Genomic DNA, 17,816 nt, shown 5'->3' with positions numbered 1-17,816 from the left:
TCCCAGTTGAAATTAATTACTTTTGTGGCCAGGATCTTCAGAAGGGTAGGATATAGAGAGGGAGAATTGGCTTTCCTTTGCCACAAAAATCAGGGTCCTAGCTCTTAGCAGTTGGCTAGACATACTGGAAATGTTAGCTGCTTCCTGGTGAATCTTCTCTCTATAAGCAAAAGGGAAGGAGAGACCCCTATAATGTGGTGATGGGGCTTCCTTTGCTTTCATATTTTCATTGTAGCGTGTGAGTGGGAGCTACATTGCTCGTCCAAGTCACTGAAGGACAGTAGGAACCGGATCTGTTTCCCATTAGTTGAAATTAAAGAGACAAGGAAGATGATGAATAGCACATAGGAAACTCTTTAGAGTAGTGTCCTAACCAAGAAGTAGAGGAGTGTCTTTTGACTTCTTTTGAGTGTTTTGGATTCTTTTCTTCAATATTATATACCAGACCTGTACTGCATATACTTTATTTTAAAATGAGCCACACTGTCTAAGATAGCCACACTCTAGTCAATTGGACAACAGTTAATCTCATTATGAAACTTTTCTTTAGGTGTTAAATGTGAGTTATTGTTTTGTTTAGGCCCAGGTATAAATCTTTTTCATTTTGCAGGCCACGTAGTTGCAACTACTCACCTTTGCCATTGGTGAACTGAAGTAGCCATAGACAATACATAAATGAATGGGCATGGCTGTATTCCAGTAAAACTTGATTTACAGAATTGGGGCAGCTTGCCCTCAGGCCATAGTTTATTGACCTCTGGGTAGTGGAAAATACTTTAGATAGTCAGAAGGCCTAGCTTTGATGGGAAGTTGTTCAAAAATTTAGCTTTGATGTCTGCTACTTACTAGCTATGTCACCTTAGCCTCTCTGAGTTCTCTTGTTTAAATTCAAAATGGTAATACTTTCCATTAAAAATAAGAATGACTAATTACACATATGGATATTTAACTTTTCTGGAAATCAGGAAAATGTAAATTAAAACAATAGTATATTGTTTTCTATCCTTTATATTGGTAAAATAGAAAATAACATCTATTGTTGGAAGGGTGTCGAAAAGGGAAGTTTTATGTCCTGTTGGTGGAACTATAAATTGGTATACCTTTTTGGTTGCTAATTTGGGTACCTGTCAACATTTAACATGCACAGACTTCATCAATTCCAATTATTGGTACATATCCTAGAGAAATATTAGCTTGTATGTAAAAAGAGGTTCACCAGCATTATCGATGTAGCATTCTTTGTCATGACAAAACACTATGAACAACCTAAATATTCAAACATAGCAAAATGAGAAAATAAAGTGGCACAACCTTACCGTGGCACTTTTCATGAGCTCTTAAAAGTATGAGGAATCCATTATATACTAATAAGAAACAGGTCGAAAATTTTTAAGTGAAAAAGTCAAGTTGCAGGGGCTTCCCTGGTGGCGCAGCGGTTGAGAGTCCGCCTGCCGATGCAGGGGACACGGGTTCGTGCCCCAGTCCGGGAAGATCCCACATGTCGCGGAGCAGCTGGGCCCGTGAGCCATGGCCGCTGAGCCTGCGTGTCCAGAGCCTGTGCTCCGCAACAGGAGAGGCCACAACAGTGAGAGCCCCGCGTACCGCAAAAAAAAAAAAAAAAAAGTCAAGTTGCAGGACAAAGTATACAGTATGACAACAGGTAGGTGGACCAAACACACAACACACTCTTTGTCTACACACATACGTGTATGCATATGTATATGTATGTATACATATCTATGTGTATCTCTATACATACATGTATATATACATGTGTGTGTGTGTGTGTGTGCATGCTTAGGAAAATTCTGAAAGGTTATACAGCAAACTTATAACAGTGGTACCTCTGAGGAGGGGAGGGCCATTGGCAAATGTGGGTTAAAGTTTGGTGAATGGGGAGTTTTGCATTTTACTCTGTGTACTTCTGTATTATATTATTTCATAGTGGTCATGTATTCTCTCTCCTTCCCACTAGTTTGGATTGCTGGTGGGCTTGTCTGCACTTGTCAGGGTCAGGAGTGTGACACAGTAGGATTAATTCCCCAATCCAGCTCTGCCCACGTCAGTTGAGTTGGAAGCAGCTGCCGAGACCAGAACAAGGAGTGCATGGATGAGGGGGTGGGCGGGCACTGTGCGCAGGTGGCTGGGAGAGGCGGCCAGACAGGCCAATTCTAATTTACCAACAGTAACCATCACATGTCGCGTCTTGACATTCTCCAGATTGCTTTGTTCTTGGTTATCACACGGGGCCCTGAGAAGAATTCTGTGAGCAAGCAAGGCATGGATGATGATAGGAAAAGAAGCAGTCAAAACGTGGGACAACAAGGAAAGCGTGTGTGTAGAAATAGTTTTTTTGTTTCATTTAGAAAGAAATATGTACAGGGATATTCATTACAGCACTGTTTGAAATGCTAACATTGGAAATAGCCATGTCCATCAATAGGAAAATATGTGAACACATTATGGTATATCCTTTATATGTACTGTTATTATACAGTTTTTTAAAAGTATGAGTTAGAATTTTATTTACTGATCCTTGGGGGGGATGTTCATGATCAATTATTAAGTGAGAAAAATAAGTTACTGAGCAACGTTAATATGTAAGCCTAGCTTTTGAAAAATAGAGAACAATAAAAAGAATCCTCTTAAATATAAAAATATATTTGTGCTTATGTTTTTGGGGGGACTTGGAGGCTGAGAGAGTACTAATTTTGTTTTTTATCTAACTTTGTATTGCTTCATTGGTTTTAGAGAACAAGGAATATAAACTTGTCTAAGTAAAAATTGAAGTTTCCTAAACAGTTTTTCATCTTAATTTTTAAGAGGTGCTTTAATTATTTTTAGTGAGTTAATGAAATAAAGAATTATGAAAGTAAAAACAGAGTTATCATGTAAATCTTCTCTTGGGTTTAGGGGAGGTATCTGGGTAGTGGAAAGAGAACCCGGGAGTAAGGGAACCAATTTTGTAGTTGTAGTTCTAAATTTTTTGATGTGTGAGCTTTAATTTAATAAGATCATTTAACAACTGTTAAACAAGGGCCTCTAAAATGAAGAGCTTGTACCAGGAGATGTTGATCTCCAAGGTCCTTCCTAGCCCTAACGTTCCACAGGTTTATGGTTCTACAGTTCTACAGTTGAACCACCTCTTGAGATTTTAGAACATTACATTTCATTTATTTTTAAATGGCTTTTATTGTTTTTCTTTTTTAAAATATTTATTTATTTATTTTTGGCCATGTTGGGTCTTTGTTGCTGCGGTGCGGACTTTCTCTAGTTGCGGTGAGTGGGGGCTACTCCTCGTTGCAGTGCACGGGCTTCTCATTGTCGTGGCTTCTCTTGTTGCGGAGCACAGGCTCTAGGCGTGTGGGCTTCAGTAGCTGTGGCATGTGGACTCAGTAGTTGTGGCTTGCGGGCTCTAGAGCTCAGGCTCAGTAGCTGTGGAGCACGAGCTTAGTTGCTCCGCGGCATGTGGGATCTTCCTCGGCCAGGGCTCGAACCTGTGTCCCTTGCATTGGCAGGCAGATTCTTAAGCACTGCGCCACCAGGGAAGCCCATCTTTTGTTATTGTTGTTTTTACATTTTAACAGTCTAAAATTAGAATGCCTTTTATAATTGGCATTGGCCATTTTTTCACATTTTTATTATCTCTGAAATTGAAATATCTTATCATTGATGATATAGGATAGTTCTACTTTTCAGTGCCAATTTCTATTTCATTAACTATACTCTTGGCCCCTTCCTGGGGTTCCCTTTCTCCTAATCCCAGTGGGTGGATATGGTGTTTGAGTATGCAAGGATTTTGTGCTTATTTAACTGGTAGGTGTCCTTTATGTAGCTGCTCCGTGAGAAGTTAGATAAATATGTATGTAGCCCTGAGGCATCCAACTTAAAGCTTCTGAATTTTGATTAGTCTCTATCATAATTTTGCCTGGTATTTGCTTTTTAAAGTATAACATACACACAGAAAAGTTTATAAAGTATATAGCTCCTGACTTTACAGAAGGTGAACACACCTGTGGATAACTAGTGCTATATCAAGAAATAGAACATTAGCAGCATCCCATTATGCCCTTCCAGTCATTATCCCCGTGCTGTTTTCTTTTTAAATGCAGTGAAAGTATACATCAGGATGGCTCATAATTATCTTGGGTGAGTCTGCTGGAAAGAGCTCCAGGTTTGGAGCCAGAGGATCAGAGTTGCATCGTGGTCCTGTTGCTTTTTAGTTGTGTGACCTTAGGTAAGGTACTTTTATGAACTTCATTTCTTTTTGATAAAATGAAAACAATAGTGTCTATCTCACAGAGCTGTTGTGATCTCACGTGAAATATTTTGTAGATGGAAAACACTGTCAGTGGTGAAAAGCTGTACAGAGCTGCTAGTCATTTTTGGTGAGGGACGTAGAGTCCCAAGCAGGAGATGATGTGAACCTCAAGTAAGAAGAGAAAATGAAGAAGTTTGTCTGATCCTCAAATCCATTCTCTTAACCACCTGTGTTATCTCCTTTTTTTGTTGACATTGTTGTAGTCACTAGTTTCTGTTAAATTCTCCAAAATGGAAATAACATATAAGACCTAAAAGGAATCCCTAAGGATTTGGAATTTCTCCCAAAGTCTCTCATTTCCTGTCTTAATGCTGGTGCTTCCTGGAGCTGTGTAAGGCAGAGGCTTTGGCCTAAGATTAACCAATTTCAATAGCAAATGAATACACCATCCCTTTACAGGCCTAAGAGGCAAGTGTGATCCCACCATAGACCCACTTCTGATTATAGTCACACTGTTACAAATGTGACCCAAATCTCTATCTCTAGCCTTCTGTATAAAGATTGCATCTGAAGAGGTTCACTTTAATGACATAATTTGAAACCTTTCATTCATTCAATAAATGCTTATCAGGTACCTTCTGTGTGCCAGGAGTTTTTTCAGTTCTAAGAATTCAGTGGTGAGCACACAGTATGTGAGTTCATGGAACTTATGGTAATAGGAAAAAGAGAAATTAATGAAATATAAAAAGATGTAATTAGAGACTATGAGTGCTATGAAGGAAAGGGTATGGTGCTGTGCATAGTAGGAACCTGACCTAATCTAGATGGTTAGGGAGAGTTTACATGGGGAAGTAACATTTGAGCTAAGATATGAAGGATAAGTTAGAATTAATCAGGTGAATAGGTAGGAAGAGAAAGCTTCAGGTAGGAAGAAGAGCCTGGACAACACTAGACCACACGAGGAAGTAACTTTTTACTAATGAATTTTCAGCCTCTAATAGTAGCTACATTTATCTCTGTACCAGGTACTGTGCTAAGCACTTTCTTTACACATACTATCTTGTGAATTCCTTATATCAACCCTCTGAGAAAGTATTATTCTTTTTTTTTTAATAATTGTAATACTTTATTACTGAAGGTTATTTACATAGTGTTTAAGGCACAATAAAAAATAAATTACAATACAAAAGTTCTCTTCAAGTAAAAGACACTGAACAGCAGGGCTATATTAACCCTTGAATATTTAGCCAAGACACAAAAGCTACAAGTTTTGCTGGGAACACCTTCCATGAGTTTTTAACTACCTCTTTACACTTATGGAACATCACCCAGGCCATCTGTTTGAAGAAATACCCAGTTACTATATTTTCAAAGGTTGAATTATAGGGAAAAATAGAAAATGTGAAAGATAATATAGACTTTAAATGTAATTTTTAGTTTCAAAACTGGGTACTGAAACTGTACGTTTTTAGACAGTATAAAAGGCAAAATGACAGGTATGGAATGCATTTCAGAATCAAGGTCCATATGTAAATTATACCAGGTTTTCTTTTAGTATTGGAAAAAATATCAAAGTTCATCATCTTTAAATACAGATAAACTATTTGGAAATTCCAGTTCGTTAAAAGAAATAACATCTTCAGCCTAGTTGGTGAAAACTGAAAATATCAAGCTGTAAACATGGGGGGGCAGGGGGTAGGGGGAGAGGTTCCTAAACGTTTAGATGTTTTCTATTCTTCAGATAAGTGCTGCAGTAGCTTAAGTTTGGAAAGACACTGGGAGACTAGACACTTCTTTAAAAGCACTCTTCTTTCCATGACCCACTTATAAAGTTTGTTTTATCTACTAGTATAAGAGAAAAAAAATAATAAAGTTGGTTGTTGGTTTCATTCTGTTAGTTTTGGTATTTCTTTGCCCCCACACCAAATCCTCCCCCCAAATAAGCAACTGAATTAAAAAATAAATAAAAGAAAAAAAATTAAATAATCTCTTCCAGTTCTCAGAGCTTTGTATAACACTATACAAAATTATTATCATTTAGGGTTGATGTTTTTCACTAGCCCTAAATTTTTAAATTGTAATATACTCCTTCAGAAACCTTCATTTAACTGCTTAATGATTCCAGTCTACAAATGAGCATAGATTTTGCTCTATTGTTATAAATAATTGAATTGGGGGAAAAACTATAGTAAGCTAAACTTCACTGCTCGTGAAAGATCTGAACTGTTGATTGCTTGTCACAGCACAGAAAAAAGGTGACAAGCAATTCATCTTGAGGTGGTATTTGTCAATCTATTAGCATTTATGTAACCTTCCCTAGTTACTCTGTGGTTTAGACTTGTACTACTGTAAACCTTGGATCAATTGACCAAAAACAAAAACCTACCATCTAGGGTATTGCAAGAAATTCAATAAAATAATACGTGTCCCATACTTCAGGAGAGCCATGAAAATCAAACTGTTCTTTAACAGTTTGAATTTAGAATTTTCTGTTAATCACTCAAAAACAGTTGGGAGAATTAGCTCACCTTTTGAGAGTGTGAGAAGGAAAGAGTAAACATGTTAACTTTAGTAGCAAGAATGCTGCTCTAAGGAAACTAATATATTAAAGGAAATGTTATGACAGACAAAGTTGACTTTTATCCCATTTGATGCCAATATATGTGTATACAAGTCATAATCCACAAGGAGCATTTAAGGGCAAAAATGTAGCTTCCTAGTATATAAAAGCTAATGGGCATTTGAAAAAAATACAGTATTAGTACTCTGAAATTAAATAAAACCTTAGTAACAGGGCTGTGTGTGTGTGAGCCTGGTGGTATCTGCTCAAGAAGGGCCCTTTGCTGGCTCCAGAGGAACGTTGCTTGTCTAGGTGGTTATATACTGCAGAGCTGGTTGGAAGACAGGTCACAACTGGAAAAGCCAAAGAAAAGCTTCCATTAACTCCAACTTGTCTCCGGGTTTTTGTTCTTGGAAATCTTCAGCTTCCATCTAATAATGTTAGTCTGTGTCTTCTAAGTAAGCAGAAGCCTTTTTTTCTTGGTTGAGCTTTTCTTCTTCTTTTCAGTGTGCACGACTCTGAGCTGGATCTCCCCTATCAGCCCATCAACATCAGGTGGGTTCTTCACCTGGCAGGTGTATGTCCCATTGTCATCAAACTGTAGCTTCCAGAGGAGGATGGAGACATCATACCGCTCAGGGTTCCCATCCCAGACCACCCAGTCCTTGAAATGCCCACTCATGGGTCTGAAGGGATCCACGTGGTAGTAGAAAACAAACTGCTTAGACCCCCATCTTGAGGACAGAAATTCCAGGTCGCTGTTAGAGCATCACCCACAGGGGCAAAGCTGGAGAAAGTGCATTTTAACTGAACATCTGTCCCATTGAGAGCCTCCAGCACATGGGGGGTGTAAATTTCCACAGCTGCTATTGGCCAAAGAGAAACTGGAGAACACTTATACCACAGAAGTCCACCCACTGGAGCGAAGGCTCCGAGCCCCACGCCAGGCCTCCCAACCTGGGGGTCCGGCAACAGGAGGAGGAATTCCGAGAGAATCAGACCTCGGAGGCTAGCGGGATTTGACTGCAGGACTTCCAACAGGACCTGCTAGTATTGGAGGGTCCCCTGCAGAGGCGGGGAATGGCCGTGTGTCACCGTGAGGACAAGGACACTGGCAGCAGAAGTTCTGGGAAGCACTCCCCAGCATGAGCCCTCCCAGAGTCTGCCACCAGCTCCACCAAAAAGCCGGGTAGGCTCCAGTGCTGGGTCGCCTCAGGCCAAAAAACTGAAAGTATTATTCTTAGTCCCATTTTACAGATGGGGAACCTGGGAGCACAGGGAAGCTAAATAACTAGTCCAAGCTTGCACAGCTAGTAAGGTCTAGAGCCAGGATTTTAGGGAGGCTGTCCAACTCCAGACCCCATGCTCTTAGCCATTATGCTGTATTGCGTTCCTCCTATTTCTCACCATTCTAGCCTGTGCTTCATACCGACTGGAACACAGATCTGATGTATATTACTCCCCCTTACTTCTTCCCTTTAGAAACCTTGGTTGTTTCCCATCGCCTACAGGATAAAAGCTGAATTCCTTAGTGTGATGTAAGTACCTCACAATTTAGTACTAGTTGGCCTCATCATCTGCTACACCTTACTAAATCTGCATGCCATTGCTCAAATGTAATAAGCTCTGTCTTTGCACATGCTGTTCTCCCTGCTAGAATGCTTTTTTTTTTTTTTTTTTTAACTTTTGGGAAGCCCTACTCATCCTACTCATACTTTAAGTACTCCGCTTAAATGTTACTTCCTTGGTAAAGCTTTCCTCATCATCCCTCCTGAGTGAATCAGTCCCTCACAGCTCCCGTAAAACAGTAACTCCTGTGTTCCTCTTCTGAAGTCTTTCACCAAAGCAAGAATCCTAGAGGTTTTTTCTGCTCCCCACCTGTCCCACACTCCCGTATCCTAAGAGCTTGGAGTCTACCTCCGCAATGCCTTTTAAATATACCTTTCTTTTTAGTTCCTACTGCCTTTGCCTGACAGGAGCAGTTTTGTCTCTGCCACTACGATTGCCGCCTAACTCGATGTTCTGCCTCTGGACTCAATGTCATGCCAGATTCATCTTTTCCCAAAGCACATACAAGTATGCCATTCTCCTGCTCAGAACCCTTCAGCACCTCTCAGTGCTCTTTAGTAAGTCACTCCTGGTCTCCACTAGACTTTCCAGTGTTCTCTCACCTTCCTTTCAACACTACCCGAGGCCATGTTCTTTGGGCTCATGTTTAGGTGAGTTATAGGTATGTTTGTTTCTACACAGGATCTTGAGCCTGTCTAATTCATCTTTGAGTCCCCAGCACAGTATTTATAGGTGTTTCTTTCATGTTTATAGTTGAATGTCCCTGATTAAATTTCATTAACTACAAGTAAAGAGTAACATATCTTATGCATTTTCGAGACTTTGTATTACAAATAGTTTTTTTTAAAAAAAGGTTTGGTCCTAAAGGGAGGAAGTTTTTAGGAAAATTGCTTGTGAGGAATTTTGTACTTTTCAGTGATGCCAGAGACATGGGATGTTATTTTATCGACTGCAGTTCAAGTTACTTAGTATCTTTAAGGATGGAGAAAATTATTCCTGCCTTGCCCATTTCAGGAGCTGTAGGAAAAACAATTTGAACAAGGATTTCCTAAGTGCTTTGTATGAATAAAAGGCTATGCTCTTTCGGGGACTGTGAAGCAGGGAAGGTCCTGGCTGGGAGAAGGACGTTGGATCTGATCGTCCTCCCAGCCTTTCGACCCTCCCCCAAAGCCCCTTAATAGAATGACTTGATCAAAAAAAAAAAAAAAAGGCTATGCTGATGAGAAAGGTATAGGATGTAGCTGAGTTGGGCTGGAGAGAGCCATGGATTTAGACTTGAGTTCTGGTTCTGCAACCTTGGTGGTTGACCTTGAGGCAGGTATTGTCTTCTTTTTGAGGCTTAGGTTCCTAGTTATAAAATTGTAATAAACATGCTTGCCTTTTAGGGTTCTAAATTTAGGGGGGATTAATTGAGATGTGAGACATAGCCTTCTTTAAATCCTTGAAGTCTGTTAAATAGTTAGGGTTTTTTAAAAATTTTTTATCATGACCATGTTAGACATTAGTCCCATTTATTTTACTTATTGGTAACATATTGCCAAGTTTGGTTCTTGAGTCAATCTGGCATCCTTTTCAGAAATCCAGCCCCTATTAATATTTGTATTTGTTCATTTCTATCAGTGGTTAAAGTCATCCTGGTGTGGTAGAAGGAGAAATGGATTTGAACCAGAAAAACAGAGGTTTCAGTGCTATGTAGGAGGTGGAGATATGGAAGATAGAGCGAGGAAGAGGAAGACAGAGAAAGAGAGAGTGGGAGAGAGGGAGAGAAGGGAAAAGAGAGAGATGTCCTCTGAGTTTTGTGGCTACTTAAAGCCTGTTTGAAACAAACCAGATCCTGGGCAGGGTCCCTGTTCTCCAAGCTTATGTTCTGAAATCACAAGATGTCTCAAATTGGCAGGCCTTGCTCAGGCATACAAATAAGTTGTAAAATTTCTGTCTTGGGCTTCCGTGGTGGCGCAGTGGTTAAGAATCCTCCTGCCAGTGCAGGGGACACACAGGTTCGAGCCCTGGTCCAGGAAGATAACACATGCTGTGGAGCAACTAAGCCTGTGCGCCACAACTACTGAGCCTGCACTCTAGAGCCCACGAGCCAGAAAACTACTGAGCCCGCATGCCACAACTACTGAAGCCCGCGTGCCTAGAGCCCGTGCTCCACAACAAGAGAAGCCACTGCAATGAGAAGCCCACGCACATCAATGAAGACCCAACGCAGCCAAAAAAATAAATTAATTAAAAAAAATATTTCTGTCTCAGTCAGAAGATAGGAAATCTTCAGCAAAGTTGTCACGTGTATTCCCTCATGGATGTAAGGGGGGACTAGAAGACCATTAAGGTCTCTTTCATCCTTGAGATTCTGTGATTTGTTGACCAGGTATAGAAAGCTGCTTTTCTTTAGGCTGTTTAGATAAATGTAATTATAAATTGCACTTTCTCTGTGGCTTTTATTTTATTTTTTAAAATTATTTTTTATTTTATTTTTAAATTTATTTTTGGCTGCGTTGGGTCTTTGTTGCTGCGCGTAGGCTTTCTCTAGTTGCCGCGAGCGGGGGCTACTCTTTATTGTGGTGCGCGCGCGGGCTTCTCATTGCGGTGGCTTCTCTTGTTGCGGAGCACGGGCTCTAGGCGTACGGGCTTCAGTAGTTGTAGCACACAGCCTCAGTAGTTGTGGCTCGTGGGCTCTAGAGCACAGGCTCAGTAGTTGTGGCTCACGGGCTTAGTTGCTCCATGGCATGTGGGATCTTCCTGGACCAGGGCTCGAACCCGTGTCCCCTGCATTGGCAGGCGGATTCTTAACCACTGCGCCACCAGGGAAGCCCTATTGCAAGATTTTTGTTGTTGAGAATGGTGTCCTGGAGAAAGAAATCATGGGAAATTTTTGGAGATACTTTAGATATGATCTGACCCTCACCTTTTACTGAGACCCAAGGTAGGGCAAGTGCCTTGCTTAAAGCCACAAATACAGTCTGTGGCTGATACAGAATTTACCTCTGGGGCTTCCAACAGCAAACCTAGTGTGTTTTCCATCATTAGCAAGGCTGTCTCCAGGAGTTGCATATCTTTACATTAAAACTGTTCCTAGGGAGCGGCTTGGCCCGTGAGCCATGGCCGCTGAGACTGCGCGTCCGGAGCCGGTGCTCCGCAGCGGGAGAGGCCACGGCAGTGGGAGGCCCGCGTACCGCACAAAACAAAACAAAACAAAACAAAAACCTGTTCTTTTAGTTTCTTTTACCTTATCATCAGTTCTGTGTTTGTGAGCAAACACTGTGCTAGATATGTTGCCTTTAGGGACAGAGCCATTTGCTCCTCTGTGACGATGAAAAAGGGTGACAGGTTCTTAGGTGTTTTGTAGAAAGACGTTCTTGAGGGAGAACTGAGTAGAGCCTCTTGGATGTCATAATGAATCGTCTCTGGGTTTTCATTTACCCTCTGCTTTTCTCCCCAGAAAGATCAGGCTTACCAACACTGCCTCATTACTTTGCCATTACCCTCTGGAGAGGGAGAATGAGGCCTGGTAAATAAGCTCCAGGTCAGGGTTCTGAAATATTAGTCCTTCCCTCCAGCCAGTGGCATTTCCTGCAGCCTTCTTTCTCCATGGCTTCTCACCTTTGAGGTATGTCAACATCTCTTCTAGTAGAAGACTCTCCTTCTGTGCTTGCTGCCTCAGAGGAGTTTTTGTCCTTGAATGTTTGTAAAGCTATTGCATCTTCAGAAAAAAAGTCTCTAGTGGTTACTTTTGAAATTGGAACTGTTGAATGTTTTTGATTAAACAGTTGATTTTTATTAGGAGGTAGAGGTACAAGGCTTCTTTGAGCCACTGAGAATGTGCTACCTTTTTTTCACTCATTCAATGATTGCTTATTCAAGAGCAGTAGACAATAGTACAGAGACCGGGTAGATAACTCACTACTTATGTGACTAAGTCACTTAATTCCTGAGCCTCAGATTTCCTCATCTTTAGAAATAAAACCCACCTTATAGATTGTCCTGAGAGTTAGATGAAATGACCATGTAAGTGTAAGAGGATGGGACCTGGGCTCAAGGTGGGCTCAAATTTTGCCTCTAACACTTACTCTTTGTGACCTTAGGCAAGTTATGTAATCTTTCTAATTCTCAGTTTCCTTTTCGGTAAAATAGTGATAATCATAGTATTTTGGGTTATTGTGTCACTGGGTTATTATGAGGATTAAACGAAATAAAGCTCGGAAGTGTTTAGCGTAGTGTCTGGCACATACCAAGTGCTCATTTAAATATTAGCTATTAATTACAACAGTAACAGCAACAATAATGTTAGTCTTTATGTATTTATTATGCTAGGACCTCAGGTGGCAGAGGGAGGAGGGACTAGAAGGCATTGCATAGGGTAATGGAACCCTAAGAATTTTTTTCCTGCCAGCTTTCCTCGTGGGAGGGCCTGTAGGGACTGAGAGAGAGGCTCTCATTGGCCCTTAGCCTACAGCTTCCTATGGTGAAAGCTTCCCTTCCAGGCTGGTGGGCTGAGGTAGGAGGTTCAGAGGGACTTCAGAAGATAGTGAGAAGACCAGTCAGGCAGGGTGGAGGGTTTGGGTAAGGGCAGTAGATGACTCTGGAAGGTAAGACCGGGGTCAGGTCATAGATGGCCTTGAAGGCCAGACAAATTATTTGTATTAAGAACCACCCATTCCAGAACTGTCTCAGGGGAATCTCTCACTTCCCATCTTCTGTTTAAACTTATAAAATTTGTAATACACTTAAAATTATAACATTTACATTTTAAACAAGAATAATAAAACACCCATACACCATATACCACCCAGCTCAGAAGATGTAATATTACCAGGCCCTTTGAAACACCCTGTGCATTCTGCACCCATCACCAACCCCCTCCAACCTCTATCTGAAGCCTATTCCAAATTTTGTGTTATGTGTCATTTTCTTTCCCTTCTTTCTTTTTCTTTCACTCTCTCTTTTAAAAATGGTTTTACCACTCTTATCCCTTTTAGTCTTTTGGACAGTGAGCTAGGGCTGTGGAATCCAGCAGGAGCCATGTGGCCTGCCTACTGCCTGGCTAGGCTTGGAGGAGGGGTGGGGAAGTTCTGCTGGCTGGCTGCCATGGGAGGGGAGGGGAGGGGTGGCTCTGTGGTGGGGGAGGGAGAGGCTGGGGAAACTGCCCCCTCCCCCCGCTCAGAAGCTTGGCAACTCTGGTGGACAGGTTCCAGAGGAGAGTTCAGAGCCTCTGAGGCTGCACAGCTGGAAGCTGTTGCCTTGAGTTTAGAGCCAAGGGAGGGTGGGGGGAGAACCTCTTGTATTCTTTTGAGACACAGTATCAATTCTTTCATGTGTTAGGGAGCAGCAGGGCTGACACAGTGCCAGATGTGGCCAGGGTGATTTGAGCAGGCCTGCCTCCTCTTTTCACCCCATACCTTTTTTGGAGTGTTGATCGTGCCTGTCATTAAATTATGTTTGCCACCTTGCTTTTCTATAAAAGCTTTGGTTTTTGCTTTGCCTTTACTTTCCTGGTGCATCTTTGAATACCAATAGCGATTGCTAACCACAGACTGCAAGTGATACCATAGGAATAGGATACAGGGCCTGCCTGGGAGAAGAAGCCGGGGCATGGGAGGTCTCTGCAGCAATGGACCTTGGTCTGACCCCCTCCACAGTATCTCCACCACTCACCACGGTCGTTCTCTGGTGGCCAGAAGGTTGAATTTGGAAGCCTTCCATCCAGATGTAGTTCAATGGAACAGATTCAAGGAGCCCTAGTGTGCTAGGTACTATGGGGGATCATAGAGAGATGGAACTGGTTATGCCCTTGAGAAATTTACATTCTAGATGTGAAAACAAGACTTCCCTGCATATACAGTTAAGTCAGTACCAGTGACAAATGCAGAATATAGACACATTTTTCTGATCACCAGTGTAATACATGGTTATTAAAATTAAATTCAAACATAAAAAGAAACATATATTGTAGAAAGTCCCCTACAATCTAACTCCTCCCCAAGAACCACCGTTATCCGTTAATATTTGAGGTGCTGACATTTAAGCTGACCTTAAAGTAAAATCCATAGAGACAGACTGATGGAAGGAAAGCAAGCATCCTGAGGATCTAATCTTTTTCAGGAAGGAGCACCCCACTAGCTTCCCTGACAAATGGTGAGCCAACTTATGCTTGGACACCTTGGTGACAAGGGGCCAAAATGCCTAAGTAGGAATTAACCTTTGGTAAGTACCACCCTGTGCCTTATGTGCTAGCCAAAATGTTGGGCATCTTATAGATGTGATTTAATCCTCATCACAATCTTATAAAATATCTTTATCCTTGTTTTACAAATAGGAATACTGAGACTCAGAGGTTACTTGCCAGGGTGACAGAGCAGCAAGTGGTATCAGTCCTGCCATTCATGAGCTGTGTGATCTTGGGCAAATTATTTTATCTCGGTGGCTCAGTTTCTTCACTGTAAAGATGAGTGATAATAGTATCTACTTTACAAAGGGAGTTTTTCAGATTTATGAGTTAACACACATTAGGCCAGCAGAACAGTGCTTGGTGCACAGTATGTATTCAGTCAGCATTAGCTGCTATCTATTGCACCTTGTTTTCTCTCTTGTTCTAACATGATCCCTAGCATTTTTACACTTATTTTAATTCTATATATGGCCTCTCTGTCCTCCCTGCCATCCCTCACACTTTCTTTGTTATAATTCCTTCCTCTGCTTCCAGTCATTCCCTTCTCTTCATCCTGTCTCCACCGTGTGTCTCATTCCCCTTCTTTGCACTTTCTCTTACCTTACCCCCCAAGTCCTCATCACCTGTCTCCTGCCTGTTGTGGCAGCCTTCTGACCCACCTCCCTGCTGCTAGTCTCATTCATTTATATACCAGAATAATTTCTCATAGCACACTTCTCATCACACCACATCTCTATGCTAAAAACAAACAACAAAATGAACGTCCAGATTTCAATTCGATTTCTTGAAGTTTAAGATTCTCCAGCTCTTACCCCAGTTCCCTCTTCAAGTCTGTTCCTCCACTACTTCCACACCTTCTCTCTGCTTTCCCTTCTTCCTTACTTCTCCATTTCCATCTGGGCAAGTTCTACCTATGTGTTTTTTTGTTTGTTTGTTTGTTTTTTTGCGGTACGCGGGCCTCTCACTGTTGTGGCCTCTCCCGTTGGCCTCTCCCGTTGCGGAGCACAGGCTCCGGACGCGCAGGCTTAGCGACCATGGCCCACGGGCCCAGCCGCTTCGCGGCATGTGGGATCTTCCCGGACCGGGGCACGAACCCGTGTCCCCTGCACCGGCAGGCGGACTCTCAACCACTGCGCCACCAGGGAAGCCCTACCTATGTGTTTTAAGATCCAGATTAAAATATCACTTAGTTTTTAGTCCTTCCCTATTCTCAACTGGTTAGAATTTTTGTATCTTTTTGTGAGAGCACATGCTGTCTTGAAATACAATTTCAAGTCACATTTCTTAGAATTATAATCGACCTTAGCATCTAAAATGTCTTCCAGCAGTACCTTTTGCCCAGTAGGTGCTTAATAAATGTTTGTGGTGTAAGTGGAAGATGAGGGGCTTCCTGATGACTGGTGGGTTTCTCTCGCGGTCTTGGTGAGGGTCACTGTTTAATGGGTGTAAACGCGGTGGTTTTGTTTTCTAAGAGTCAGACATCTTTCCTTTTCGGCCATGCCGGCGCTGGGTCCCAGTGCCTGTGTGTGTTAAGGGGCTCCAGCCAGTGCCTGCCGTACTAGGTCCCGTGCCTTGGCCCCTCAGCCCCTCCCCACAAATGCTCAGCGGAACAGGGGATTAGGTTCTGGCAGCACAGCTGGGATTTTGGCGGCCATTCCGCAGTCGACAATAGCACGCAGTCACGACAGCGCAGGCCTGCGCTCCAGGGCCGCAGTCTGCCGGGGCTCCTTGTTTGGGTGGCCGAGGGGGAGGAGCGGGCGCAGCGCAGCAGTCTGGCCAAGCCACGCAGAAGGTACGGGCTGGAGAGATTCCCTCGGGGAACGGGCTCGGGGGCGGCCATGTCCCAGGGCAGGCGGCGCCCGCGTAAGGAGGCCGGCGCTTTGTGTGCGAGCGGCCTGTGTGCTTGGAGACGCAGCGCTCCCTGGAGCCGGCAGGAAGCTGCCCGCGTTTAAATGGGCTTGCGTCTTGCTCGCTCTCCAAAGCCTCTGTTCCCGGGTCTTCCTCCCTGCCCTGCTCGCCGCCAGGCAGGGCTGATCTAATCATCAGGGCAGTCTGTGGCCTACCCTTCCGCTGCTGGCCAGAGATGGACAGGCTGTCACTGCTGTCTTAAGAGCGCAAAGGGGGAGTGTCCGGGGGATATCAGGTTTGTCAGGCAGGCCGCTGTGAGGTGTGTTTTGTGTTTACGCCACAATTTGCTTTGGCTCTCGCCACCGTTTCAGTTCAGTACTTTTGTCTGCCGGCTCCTCCCCCACCCGCACCCCACCCCCCGTGCGCCCTAGTCTCTTGTTTGCGGGCGAAGCCTTAGCCGCCCCACCTCTCTAGTGCTCCAGGGCCCCCTCCTCCTTGCCCCCGACTGCCACCCCTCCCCCCCTTGCTGAACGTTCCCTGCTTCGCCTGCGCTCCCAGATCGCGGAAGCTTGCTGCGCCTTTAAAGAAAGCAGACTCCTGATTGTGACGCACTTCTGGCTGTCAGCCAGGAAGATCGCTCCTGCCAGGCTGAGAAGAAAACCAACAACTTTTCTTTTGTGTGTGGGGTTACTTTCCACTAGACCCCCCCTTCCTCCTCTCCTTTCAAGATTTAAGTGCTAATGGCGGATTAGAACCTGTAGATACGTGTGGCTTTGGGAGTCTGGTAAGGCCACCCCCCCACCCCCACCCCCACCCCCACCCCCGCGCTGAGACTTTCTCTCCCTCACTGTTTCTCTGGGTTTTTGTTCAAACATGGAGGAGGGGGTGCGGTAGACTCCCCTCTTCACCTCCCTTTCCTGCACCATCCTTGAAGGGGAGGGAGAGGAGAGGGAGAGCAAGTAAACACTCTGAAACTGGCGCTGGGAGCAGAGCTTGCCAACATCCGGGAGTTGGCGCCTTTCAGAGCAAAGGGTTGCTTTCTTCCCCCCTCGCGTAGATGTCAGCGTGTTTTTGTTCAGAGGGGGAAAGCGTGTGCGCCTGCATGTTGAGCTGTAGACAGCTCGGGGGAGCGTCTCCATTCCCGAGTGAGGCCTGGGTGTGTACGCGGTGGTGGGGAGTGGAAAAGGTTCATTTCGTCAGCTGGTAGGGACCAGGGGGTGTGAATATAGCAGTGGGGCAGGTGCTGATGAACTGCTGGAGTGAACTCGGGTGTGCGTGTGTAGTCTGTGGCTCTAGGCCCCAGATCTGGTTCATGATTGCAGCCCTTGTGCCCACGGCCTTCTGATCTAGACCCTCCAGAGCATGGGGGGAAGGGCGATAGCAGTAAGCCACTTGGAAGAAACGAGGGA

At 43.6% G+C, this 17,816-nt stretch overlaps 1 protein-coding gene and 1 pseudogene across 10 annotated transcripts in view; one reads left to right on the top strand and one right to left on the bottom strand.

Annotated features, from left to right (window-relative positions):
• Positions 1-17,816, top strand: part of NUMA1 (nuclear mitotic apparatus protein 1) — a 90,960-nt gene that overhangs the window by 37,243 nt on the left and 35,901 nt on the right. The window contains exon 1 of one of the 10 annotated variants that reach the window (XM_049713867.1): positions 16,210-16,351. The exons of 4 other annotated variants lie outside the window; for them this stretch is intronic. The gene's annotated coding sequence lies outside the window, so the exon portion shown is untranslated. Of the gene's footprint in view, positions 1-16,209; positions 16,352-16,500; positions 16,703-16,937; positions 17,192-17,816 lie in introns of those variants that run through there. 5 more of the 10 variants (XM_049713864.1, XM_049713869.1, XM_049713870.1 and 2 more) reach the window with 5 other exon arrangements.
• Positions 6,825-9,019, bottom strand: LOC117196557 (myelin protein zero-like protein 2; annotated as a pseudogene).

Source organism: Orcinus orca, chromosome 8 (assembly GCF_937001465.1).
Source record: "Orcinus orca chromosome 8, mOrcOrc1.1, whole genome shotgun sequence".
NCBI classification, from domain to species: domain Eukaryota; kingdom Metazoa; phylum Chordata; class Mammalia; order Artiodactyla; family Delphinidae; genus Orcinus; species Orcinus orca.
The sequence above is the reverse complement of the archived record's forward strand: the minus strand, read 5'-3'. Positions and strand labels throughout refer to the sequence as shown.